We start from the raw sequence: 13,543 nt of genomic DNA, 5'->3' as shown, positions 1-13,543 counted from the left end.
ATCAGTTTTGTATAACTGGACCCTGTCATTTTGCTATACCTCCCATTTCCCACTTGGTTGTTTATATTAAATTATGTTTTACCATCTTGCCATTTGTTCACCATGAATATTTTATAAGATAAAAATCATGAAATTTATTATATTATGAGTTATCAGGAGATTTTTATGTCATTTTTCATTGTATCATAAACATAGGATTCACTATATACTGCAACATGGGTTGTCTGTAGGTGATGAGATAATGGGTTTGGTTCTTTTCCACCTTATAATGCATATGAATTAATTTTCTAACCACAAGAAAAAAAAAGCAAAAAAAGATTATTAAGTTAAAAGAAAATATAAATGTGAGTTAAAAGAGAATCTTAGATTGAGGAGTTCACTGTAGATGGTGCTGTGTACTATTCAAAGCATTTTTATAGCTGCAAGACTTATTCTTTGTAAAATGTTGGGGGTATGGGCTAACTTCCACCAGATTAATAGGATTTTTCAGCAGCTGTTTTCTTCATTTTTCACATGAGAAATTCCTATTTTCTTAAAATAGTTTAAAACATCCAAAATATGATTTCATTATTACCTCCTTCCATAAGACATATCTGTCAAAAATAATAGAAGAAAACAAATTTTAGAGCTTTTTCAATTTAATGGTGTTTGAAAAATATTGAAAACCTGTCAAATTTACATGTGGACAAAGGGGGTTATCAACATACAGCAAAAGGGCTGGAGAAGAAGAGAAACTGATTTCTGCATGATTTTGATGAGTCGATGTGCTAGGTAAGTTAAATTTGGCATATTATTTAATTCTTACAAACATGTTAGGTAAGTATTCTATTCTCGTTATACTCATGGGAAGTTAAACTTAAAGAAGTTGAATAACTTCCTAGGGTAACACATTAGTAATTGTTAGAACAGATATTTATGCCCAATCCTGATTCAATAGGTATTCGGTAAATATTTGTTGAATCAGTGAATGAATAGATGAAGCTATGACCATACTCCTACGTATAGTGATAACAAATGGGTTGAAGAGGGCTCTATTTCACATTATTATAGCCACACAAAAGAAAACAAAAGTAATCTAAATAAATATAATGAACTTGTTCCGGGAACACACCTTCAAAAGTCTTCTGAAATACCCATTCAGTCAGATTGCCTCCTGTAAGTTACTCCTAAAGAAAATTCAGAAAGCCCATTGTTTCTATATTATCTATTCTCAAAATAAATATGAGAAGGTTTATTTTGAAGCCGTCACAGCCACATTATAATAATAAACCAAAGACTGGGAGTTGTAGAATAAAAGATAATGAAGCAGTAGTGATGCTAGAAAAATTTAAGATAAGCAAATAAATTGAAAGTAAGAAAATTTAGGTTTGAGTGGGCTGGCAGGAAAGGGAAGATGGACAATTAATGAATTATATAATTCTTAATATGAAGTGAGAGAAACATATTAGTTTATCAGGAAAAAAAACAACATATTTGTCCTAATATTAAAATTTTAACTTTATAAGATCATAAGGAACATACTGATAAAGATGACCAAATGCCCCTCATGAGAAAATGAATGTAAGAATAGTTCACAGAACCATGTCATTGCTGATTTTATATTTACCATTTAAGCAGAACAGTACCCTTGAAGTGAAAGAGTTCAAAACGCATTTCTTTTGATCATTTTAGAAATAACCATATTTTCATTTTCTTAATGGAAAGCTGTATCTGGTTATCAAGTGATTATCATTAGTGACTTCCACTTCTGGAAATATGGAATAGACATATCTCCCTATTCCTTCTGCTAAGTACATCTGAAAATCATGGACATTATATATAGAACAAATGGAAGAAGACTCTGAAGAGTGGAGAAAAGAAGGCAGAATGGCTAGGTGACCCAAGGAACAATGAAGCACTGAGTTCCCAAGTTTACTTTTGCCTCATTTCTGGGTACTGGGGAATTTGGCAAACTAGGAATGCCAATGGGCAGAAACAATAAAAGCCCCAGTAAAAGCTCTCTTTAGGCCAAGGACTAGAGAATTGTCAGCCTGGAAAGAAGAGAAAGTTTTTAGAAAATAACCACTCAACTCCCACCATACAGCACAGGGAAAAAAAAAAAAAGCAAAATAAAAGACAAAAGAACCCACCCTTGCCAGCAAAGCCTGAAGGGAGAATTAAACTTCCACCTCATGAGGTTGTAACAAGGTGTCCCAACTCTCATTCTCCTGTTGGGGTAGTCTCAGAGAAGGCCAACAGAGGAGCCAGAAATTTCTTCATCAAGAAGCCTCGCCTGAGTACACTGCCATAGCTCTCCAAAAGCTGAGTGAAAGGAAAAGAATGAAAATCAATAGCTTCGAGGCATGGCAGGTCTTCACTGAGTGACTTTGGAGGAAAGGTCCTCCAAAGGCTGGAGATAAGGCAAGAGGTTGGAAAGATGTCTTCCAAGGTATAGAAATCCAGGGGTGGGTCTGGAAAGAAATGAGAATGTACTAGAGATTTTTTTAAAAATGATTTTTCGTTGCAAGTAGAAGAAGATTTTTCATTGTAAAGTAGTGTTTTAATCATCCTCTCTTCACCCCATTGGTGAAGGAGGAATTCCCACCCTAAGGTTATAAGAATGGGTGAACACATGACGTCTAGTGTTGAATTGATGAGATTGGAAGCAGTTTATACATAAACTAAAGCCCTGGGGAAGAGGACACAGCACATCACGCAGGGCCACACCAGGGCTGCACTCGGGAATACAGTGAACAATCAACAATGCTAGAAGGCGGACTTTGTAATATCAAGAGTATGAGGTGTCCCCTGGCTCCCACAGGCGGATGTGACTGGCTTGTTCGAATAATTCTGTGGGCTGGCAGGGAACCGAAACCTACTACTCAGGGATAAGCAGGAACTATGCCTGGTCCCTTTGATAAGGCAGTGGATATTGGGCTGGGGACCTTATCCACAAGAGCAGAGTGGGGAAGGAAACTTTTGGGTTAAGGCCCTCGATGCCCTCTGGTTTCAGATGTCAAGACGGCACATAATTCTGTGTCTTAATTTTAGGCCTCGTATCACACGCAGTTCAGAGAGCTTTTTCTCTGTATTGTCAAGGATAAAGAGCTCTCCAGAGCTTTGCCTGTGCTCAGATCTCAAACTTAGTTGAAAGGAAAATCCTTATCACGTCCTCAAAGTATTTTAAGAGCGTGGTGAGTTAAAACTTAATGCTACAACAATTTTGGTTTATATTAGACCTAGCTCAATTACAAATTGGGATAACTCAGCTCCTACACTAAACGGCTAAGAGGATAAGAATGTCCTCTGAGGTAAATATTATTTACTATAGCCTTTATTATTCTTTTAAGCACAATGCCTCATACAATAAAAATTGTAAGACAAATGAAAAAATAAGAAAATGTAATTCATGGTCAAGAGAGAAACCCTAAAAAAATCAAGAAAACACCAAGATATTGGAAGTATAAGAGAGAGAATTTCAAATAACTATGATAGAATGTGGTATTGAAGATGGGCAACATGTCTGAACAGAACGGGAATTTCAGCAGAGATAAAAATTATTTTTTAAACAGTTGAATGAAAATGCCAGAAATAAGACATATCAAAAATGAAGAAGTCATTTGATAAGCTTAATAGCATACTGGAAATATCAAAGAAAATAAGCAGTTAGCTTGAAGATAGGTCAGAAGAGATTATCAAAACTGAAACACAAAAAAGATGAATATGTGAACGAAATACACAGTGTCTGAGATCTGTGGAACAATTTCATATGGTTTAGCACACCTATAAATGGAGGGAATAAAGAAGAAAAGAGAGACTAAATAGGACAAAAGATAATTTTTAAAAGATTTATAGGTAAGAATTTTCCAAAATTGATGAGACACAATTGATGAGTTATCAGGAAAAAAAAAACATGCCATATCACATAAAGGGGAACACAATTATAGCTGACTTTTCATTAAGTCAGATAGATGAGAGAGAGCAATAGAATTACGTCTTTAAAGTGCTCAAAGGAAAAAAATAACTTCCCAACTTATAATTCTATATCTTGTAAAAATATCCTTCAAAAGTAAAGGGGAAATAAAGACATCTTTAATAGGTAAAACGTGAAAGAATTTGATTTCAGAAGACCCACCCTATAAGATATACTAAAGAAACCCATTGTGCTAAAGAGAAACTACAGAAAAATGGAGCTAGATTGGCAAGAATGAATGGAGAGCATCATAAAAGTTAAATATATAGGTAAACAAATTTGATATTATCTTTATTATCGATTAAAAAAGGTAGATAATTGATATTATCTTTATTATAGATTCAAGAAAGATGAATATGTGAACAAAATGAACAGTGTCTGAGATCTGTAGAACAATTTCATATGGTTCAACATACCTATAATTGGAGGAAATAAAGAAGAAGAGAGAGAGCATTATAATTTCATATGTAGTGTGAAATGATAATGAATTAAATTTTTTTTAATTTGACTGTTGAGATAAAAATCACAGCAATAATGTATGGTGAGATTGATAGCATTTGTAGTTAAAATTCAAGACAGAGGAACACAAAGAGCCTGCAGGTGTGTAAATGGAATTACACAGTTATAAGTAGATTCTGATGTTATATGTGAGAAGTTAAATGTTATTTGAAAGTATACTAGAATAAATTAAAATGCATATTATAATTGTTAGAACAAAAATGTAGTTTAAAAATCAACGTAGGATTACAATGGAATATTTAGAAAGTACTCACTTCATATAAAAAGGGCAAGAAAGGATGAAAGGAGACTCAGTTAAGAACACATAACACTGAATATAAATGCACCTAGTAGTGTTTCAAAATATGTGAAGCCAAACTCACTGTAAATGTGTAGATTTATTTCTGGGTTCTCTATTCTGTTCCATCAGTCTATGGGTCTGTTTTCATGCCAGCACCATCCTATTTTGGTTACTACAGCTCTGTAGTATAATTTGAAGTCAGGTAATATGATTCCTCCAACTTTGTTCTTTTTGCTTAGAATTGTTTTGTCTATTCTGTATTTTTGGTGGTTTCATTTAAATTTTAGGATTTTTTTCTATTTCTGGAAGAATGTCATTGGTATTTTGATAGGGATTGCATTAAATCTGTAGATTGCTTTGGGTAGTGTGGACATTTTAACAATATTGATCCTTTGAATCCATGAACATGAGATATCTTCCCATTTTTGTGTTGCCTTCAATTGCTTTCATCAGTAATTTTTGACAAAGGCTCCAAAAACATACACATGTTTTCTTTAATTTGTGGAAGCTAAAATATTTGCTCTCATGGAGGTAGAGAGTAGAATTTTGGTTATCACAGGCTGGGAAGGATAGTGATGAGCAGGGGATAAAGAAAGGTTTGTTATTGGATACAAAATACAGTTAGATGGCAGAAATAAGATATAAGGTTCAGTAGCACAATAGGGTGACTATAGTTCACAATAGTTTATTGTATATTTCAAAATAACTAGAGAAGTGGATATGAAATGTTCATAACACAAAAAAATGATAAACATTTCAGGTGATCAATATCCTAATTACCTTGATTTGATAATTAAACATTGTATGCTTGTATCAAAATATCACATGTACCCCATAAGTATGTACAACCATTATGTAGCCATAAAAATAAAAAAATAAAAAAAATCATGAAGCCAAAATGGACAGAATTAAAGGGAGAAATGGATAAATCTATTATCATAGTCAGAGATATTAACATCCTTCCTTTAGTAGACAAATATTCACATAATCAGCAATGATATAGAAGATTCGAACAAAATTATTAACCAATTGGACCTAATTGATATTCATAGAACATCCAACAACTACAGAACCCATACTTTTTAAATGTACATGGAACCATCATTGATACAGAATATGTTTTGGGTCATGAACTATTTCTCAGTAAGTTACAAAGCATAAAAATCGTAAAGAGAATATTGTATAAACACAAAACTGTTAAGTTACAATAAATAAAAGTAAGTGTTAAAAATCCCTAAATATTTTAAATGAAACAATATACTTCTAAATAATCCTTAGTCAAAGCAGCAATAACAGGGAAGTCTTAAATATGTGTAACTGAATGATAATCAAAACATATCAAATTTTGTGAAATTTTTTCACTTGAAATACCTATCTTACAATAGAAGAAAGGAGCCAGGCACAGTGGTTCACGCCTGTAATCTTAGCACTTTGGGAGGCTGAGGCAGGCCGATTGTCTGAGCTCAGGAGTTTGAGATCAGCGTGGGAAATGTGGCAAAACCGTGTCTCTACTAAAATACAAAAAAATAAAAATAAAAATAAAAAATTAGCCAGACATAGTTGCTAATAAAAAATAAAAAAAGAAGAAGAAAGGGATGAAATTATTGAGGTATGCTTCCATTTTAAGTAATAGGTAAAAAAGATCAAAATTTTCCCTAAGTTAGTAGAAGGAAGAAGTAGTGGAAATAATAGCAGAAATTAATGAAACAGAAAATGGGCAAAGAAGAGAGAAAAATAATTTTTGGAGTTGATTTTTTGTAAAAATTAATATGATTAATTGACCTTTAGCAAGACTAATCAAGAAAAACAAGGGAGAAGAGATTGTAAATGTTAGAAAATAAAAGTAGAGATATTATGAAGAGCCTACACACATTGCAAGAATAGTAAGGACCCATTATGAACAATTTATGCCAATATATCTGGCAACTTAAATGAAATGAAAATATTCCTTTAAAAACTAAAACTGGTAGAAAGAGACATTTAGAAAACTAAAAATCTCCATTCATAATAAAAACTTTCCCACAAGTAAAGCTCCAGGTCAAAATGGCTTCGCTAGTAAATTCTAGTAAACATTTGAAGAAGAAACAATACAAATCTTCAGAAATTCTTTTCAAAAACAGAAAAGGAGATACCACATCCTAATCTCATTTATAAGTCCATAAAAACCTAACCTAATACCAAATATTACAAAAAAAATTTCAAGAAAAACAAAACTTCAGACCAGTATCTTTCATTGACATAAAAGGAAAAGTATTAAACAAAATGATAGCATTATGTGAAAAGCTAATATAACATGATCCCACAGGGGTAATTCAAAGAAGTTAAGGTTGATTTACACTCAGAAGTCAGGCAATGTTATTCACCATATTAGAATGAATGAAAGAAAGAGAGAAAGTAGAGACAGAGACAGAAAAGAGAAAGAGAGAAAGGAAAAAAGAAGGAAGGAAGGAAGGGAGGGAGGGAGGGAGGGAGGGAAGGAAATGTATGTATATACATCTAAGTAGATACCGTAAAAACATTTGACAAAACTAAACACTAGTTTATATTGAAATCTATCTGCATACTAGTAATAGAAGGCAGCTACAAAGAGTCTATAGCTAACATCTTTATTAATTATGAAACTTTGAATGCTTTTTCCCCAATATAAAAAGAAAAAACAAAAATATTTGCTCTCACAACTTATGTTCACTATTGCATTGAAAATCCTAGCTGATGCAATAAGGAATAAAAGAAATTAGCAGGATGACTGGAAAGGAAAATGTAAAGTGCTGTATTATATATAAATGACTTGTCTGTGTACATAAAAATTCTACGTAATTCTCAGAGTTTTTAAAGCGGGGTGTGGTGGCACACTCCTGTAGTCCCAGCTACTTGGGAGGCTGAGGCTGGAGGATCACTTGAGCCCAGGAGTTCTAGGCTGCACTGTGCTCTGATTGCACCTGTGAATAGCCGAGGAATGTCAGCTTTGGCAACATATCAAGACCCTGTCTCTATAAAAAGGAAAGAAAAGAAAAAGAAAAATAATTCATGATTAGTGAATTTAGGCAAGTTCACACGATAAAGGATTAATATTCATGTATTAATCGTAGTTCATATGCTAGCCACAAGCAATGGGAACAGCAATTCATTAAAGTTCCATTTATAATGGCATCAAAAACCCATCAAAATCTTGGAATAAACAAAATTTTGCAAGATTTTTGCAGTGTAAACAACAAGATATTGCCAAAAATTTTTTGAAACACCCGAATAAGTGAATATGCCAAGTTCAAGGACTGGAAAACTTGATATTTTGAAAAGCCCATCCTCCTCAAGTTTATTTATACCTTCAATACAATATTAATTAATCTTAGCAGATTTTTGTTGATTAAATTTCTAAGCAATGCTAAAATTAATAAAGAAACACATTGGATCTAAAAACTCAAACAATTTTCCAAAAAAATTGGATAGTTAATACTACATGATGTCAAGACGTAATCTACAATAAGGAAAAATACTATAATATTGGTGTAAAAATAGAAAAATAGAGCACCGGGACAAAACAGTCCAAAAATCAATCTATACCAATTTTGGACAAAGGTACCAAGTCCATTCAATGGTAAAATATCTTATTAAATAATGATACTGGAACAAATATGTGAATTTAAAAAAATGAACCTTTACCTTGAACCCACTCCAAATCCAAAAATTAATTTGAGATGTTTCATAGATTTAAATATAAACATTAAAACCATACACCTTGTAGATGCAAGTATAAGGAAATGTCTTCATGGTCTTGGTATAGAGAAAGATTTATTTGATAGATACAGAAAACATGAACCTTTTAAAAATAGTTGAAACACTGCATCTCCTCCAAATTTAAAACTTTAGTTTATCAAAGGACATAGTTGAAAACAAATTGGCAAGCCACATCTTGGAGGAAAATAATAGAAATTTAGATATTTGAACAAATTACTCCATCCAAACTATAAAATGAATTCTTATAAATTAATAATGAAAAGACAAGCAATCCAATTAATAAATTGTCAAAAGCCCTGAACAGACACATCACAAAGGAAGATACACAACTGGCTAACAGACATGTGAAAAGATGTCCCAGCATCTTTAGTGATCAGAGCAAAACAAAGCAACTAAAACTATACTGAGATACCATTTCACACCCATTAAGAGACCTAAAATTTACAAAGCCTCATAGCACCAAATGTTGGATGGGAGTGGAGTGAAGCAATCAGAACTCATACATTTCAGGTAGAATAAAATGGTACCACCACTTTGGAGAATTGTGCAGCAATTATAAAGTTGAAAATTCATGTCATCCATGATTCAAGAATTTTGCCTGAGATACTTACACAAGGAAAATAAAAAATGTGTCCACAAAAAGACTTGTTCAAGAATATTCGTAACAGCCCAAATATAAGAGAATATCAAGAGAAGAAGATATAAACAAGGAATGGAATATTACACTCATACAATGAAATAATATTCTGCAATGAAAAGGAATGAACACTGATACATGCAATTACATGTATGAATGTCAAAAATCAATATGATTACTGAGAGATTTGAGATGAAGAATAATGCTTATGTTATAGTTATATTTATATGAAGTTCAAGAGCAAGAAATACTAATTTACAATGATAGAAATCAGAAGGAAGTTTCTTCTGGGGAGGAGAGGAGGAAAGATTGATTGGATAGGGACATGGAAAGTATTTCTGGGATGATGAAAATATTTTACATCTTGCTTTCGGTTGTAGATTCTGAGTAGATGCAATTGTCAAAACTCATGAAACAGAACACCTAACAGCTGTGCATTTTATTGTGTATATATTACACATTAAGTTTTTAAAGTGAAAGAAAAAAATTTAATGAAAATGTAATAAAGAATGTTTGCCTCTTCCTATCATTGTATTCATCTTTCTTAAATCAAGTATTCAATCTTTTGCTTACTGAATACAACACATATATATTCTTCTGGACAGCAGCAATTATCTACAGCACAGAGAGTCAACTTAAATTGAACTGACATTTAGCAAAGACGTAATATGACTAGGACATTAAATGGAGGGAAAAAATGCAGAAGAGCATTAAGAAAACTTCACTGTTAAAAGTGTTCGACTAAAATTTAAGTTTTGCTTACTGAATACAACACATATATATTCTTCTGGACAGCAGCAATTATCTACAGCACAGAGAGTCAACTTAAATTGAACTGACATTTAGCAAAGACGTAATTTGACTAGGACATTAAATGGAGGGAAAAAATGCAGAAGAGCATTAAGAAAACTTCACTGTTAAAAGTGTTCGACTAAAATTTAAGTTTTCTAAAACTAGATCAGTAGTCTTTCTATACCTTACTCTGTCTTCATTCATGTCCTCTTAAAATCACCTAAATGCACATAAATTTAAAACTGAGAAGATTTTTTCTAATTTTATTAAAGAAAGAAAATATGTTAAGTATTGTTCTTAAGATTATATATATTTATATATATACTGTTATACAAAATAATATTGATAGAAATGTTTCAATATTAGGAACATGGATTTATAGAGACAACAACAATAAAAACTCATAGGAAGTAGTCGAATAGCAATCCAAATTCTCTTTTTTACATGACAAAACCCACTTAAGGTAGTAAAATTAAGAGACAACAATATCCCCCACTCCATATCATAGTAATTAAATTAAAGACGTATGGTCATTCTAGTGAATGTGATTGTGATACATCAACATCACCAAAATACTAACGTAATCTTTCTGAGAGGGTTATTTAGCTTAAATTTAGAGAGACCCCCGCTGCTGACAAACTTTCATTAGTAATAAATTTAAGGTATAGATATTGGAAACAAGTGTTATGATCAAAGTGAAAATACAAAATAGCCCAGAAAGCACTTTACATTCATCTGAAATATTTTCAATAATAGTTAATGCATAAGTTATTATACTAGACTCATTACTGTTTAGCTCTGAAAGGCTAACTATAAGTTTAAAGGTAGTGCAACCAAAGCGAATTCAGTACACAACTTGCAACAATATATTAATGAATTGAAGCAGGTGTACAGCACTTAATTGGGCAAAAATATGAATCAATACTAGATGAATCAATACCAGAGTTGTAGTAACAGTACTGACTAGAAAAGACTTCTTCCATTCACCATGGGCACCTTTGACAAACACAAAACGGCTTTAATGAATATTAAATAATATTCTTTAATTAATATCAATAATATTCTATCATCCTTCATTTACAAGAAAATGAAAAGGCATATAATTCTTTTATACACACATTAGAATTCATACAAAATGAGAACATCTGCTTTTACAGTTAGAAGAAATAATTTTTAACAAAACAAGTACATACAACATTCATTCTCAACTTGTGGAGATTTTGTATGTCATGACTAGAAAACGGCCACATTCTGTTGGAGTCCTTTAACACCTCAAAATAAGCAGGTCCTACATTGAAGAAATGTGTTACAAATGTATTTGCTTAAAATTTACAAATGTAGTTTGAGTTTTGAAGTAAGTATGTGCCAGATTGGAATTTAAACTTAACTAGATGCTAGCATATGCCCCAATAAAATTAAGAAGTTGCCTCCACTGGCAGTTAATTTGTTGCTTAGCTTACTGTATGCAAACTGTGTTATCATTGGTTAAATTAAAGAAATCAGTCACTGAAAAAGTTCCAGTGAATACAGGCAAAGCAATTCTGCAGATTTGCATTAAAGGAGCCAACAAATGCCTTACCCTTAATTTATCAGTGCTTCTGCTCCTAAATCCCAATAGTTATTACATTTATCGACTTTATGAAAGCACATAGTTTTTCTCACATTTTTATGGACTTCTTCCCTCCCAACCCTTTAACATTTCTTTTAGAATTACATGCAGTGCAGTGTAGAAAGAAATATGAGGATCAAGCCTGAGACTGTTTTTTAACATCCCTGCTGTCAGGGATTGCTGATGTGGTCTTAGACACATTTCTTGATCTTGCCAAGCCTCAGTTATCTCCTCTGTATTCTTCTTCCCATGATTACATGGGTCACTGCCTAGGACTGTTCCATACAATGTAAAGCGAGATATTGGTAAAAAGGAGAGATGTTATATAAGAAACCAAGGCTATAATTTATCAATTCTTAAATGTCCATTATGTTTTCTCTCCTCTCATCATGAGAAGGGACTGGACTCACCTATCCTTGAATTTCTTTGATCTTCAAGGCAAAGTTATTCTTACTCTAAGCACCACAGAGCCTTCTATGTGACTCACCTTTTCTGTAAATTCTTGTTGGACAACTTACAGATTTTCTGAATTTTCTGATGCCAATAGAAGGGCAGATTAATACTGATTTCCTTCTTTAGGTAATTATAGTAGGTAATGGTTAACTCTTTGTGCACTGATTTTGTGCTAAGCACTCTATTAAGTGGCATATAAGCTATAATATCTTTTTTTAATTTCTCTAAAACTCTTGTGACATAGTGACTCAGAATCCCCATTTTAACAAGCAGTCAAGTAACTGCCCAAGATATGGCAGCTGAGAGGGGACAGAACTGCCATTTAAACCCAAATCCTTTTGCTTTAGGGCTTAAACTCAACCTTCTCCCCCAACTTAACTGATTTCATGTTTTAATTTAGATCCTTAGAAATTGTGTTGACACAAAGAAGTCAATTTCTGCTACATTAGAAAACATGTAAACAGCTAAACCAGAGTTTGGCTTCAAAAGAAAAGCAGGCAGCTATATTTGTAAGTGCACCAATTGTCCTCCCCCAGGGTTTCTATACCCAGAGCAGTCAGAATATCTGTAAAATTAAAACTAGCATCATACCATGTCCAAAAGATTAACAGTTCCACAGTACAAAGTTTGTTGATTTAGTAGTGGATTCAGTCTGTCAATCAAAATGCCATAAACAATAACATGATAACAGTTTTCAACATAAATGCTTTTCTTCAGGCTATTTTCACATGTCTTGTTGAATTCTGCCAGAACATTTTCTCTACACATTCTTACTGCATTCTAAGTGCCCATTATAAAGGAAAATTATGCTTTTTTTTAAAGACAGTGTATGTTACACAAAGAGCTAAACTACTAATACTTGAAATAGACCTGTAATCTTATTTGAAGAAACATTAACAAAGTTCTATCTTACAAAAATAAGCAAATGTTAATTTAAAAAATTATCGGTAGCTCTTACCTTAATATTCTTTGCCCGTGGTTATAACCAAATGCTAACATCAATAGAAGCAGAAACCTCTTGGCCTCTCTGTAGCCTGTCTCCAAATATTCACTTATTCTCAGAAGCAGAGAAAGACAAGTTTGAAGAGGGCGGGGAGAAAACCACCCTCACAATAGCCCTGCCATTATTCTCTCAGTGAATGCCTAGCAACAGAAGTCCAGGGACCTAGAAACTAAGATGTCTGAGGGCACTGACCCTCAGCCTGCCTCACGTCCTTTCAGTGTAGCTAGGATCCTAGAGCTCTTACTAAAAAGTGTTATACAACCTGAAGGTTTAGCTGCCACCATGATTAAAGTGTTCAGAATAATGTTACGGCTAAGATAATTTTCTCAAAAATATTGATGGTATTATATCTTCTTGATTAACAATACTTCAGCCAGTACTGAAAATAGGCCTAATAGATAAATCTTATACATTAAGATTTAAATGTTTAATTCCACCCAGTTTAGAAACAAAACAAAAAAATCATGGAAGCTGGGGTAATCTCCTGCTCTAGCTTTTTGATTAACAAGATTATTGCAACCCTGGATTACATTCCTGAGAGCATTTCATAGTCACCCACAAGT

The 13,543-nt window shown here is 32.8% G+C and overlaps 1 protein-coding gene across 1 annotated transcript in view; it reads right to left on the bottom strand.

Annotated features, from left to right (window-relative positions):
* The window catches only part of MMRN1 (multimerin 1), an 81,110-nt gene extending 68,051 nt beyond the window's left edge, over positions 1 to 13,059 (bottom strand). The window contains exon 1 of the mRNA XM_003829896.7: positions 12,936 to 13,059. The gene's annotated coding sequence lies outside the window, so the exon portion shown is untranslated. The remainder of the gene's footprint in view (positions 1 to 12,935) is intronic.
* Positions 13,060 to 13,543: the final 484 nt, after the last annotated feature.

The sequence above is a fragment of the Pan paniscus genome, chromosome 3 (assembly GCF_029289425.2).
Source record: "Pan paniscus chromosome 3, NHGRI_mPanPan1-v2.0_pri, whole genome shotgun sequence".
NCBI lineage: Eukaryota > Metazoa > Chordata > Mammalia > Primates > Hominidae > Pan > Pan paniscus.
The sequence above is the reverse complement of the archived record's forward strand: the minus strand, read 5'-3'. Positions and strand labels throughout refer to the sequence as shown.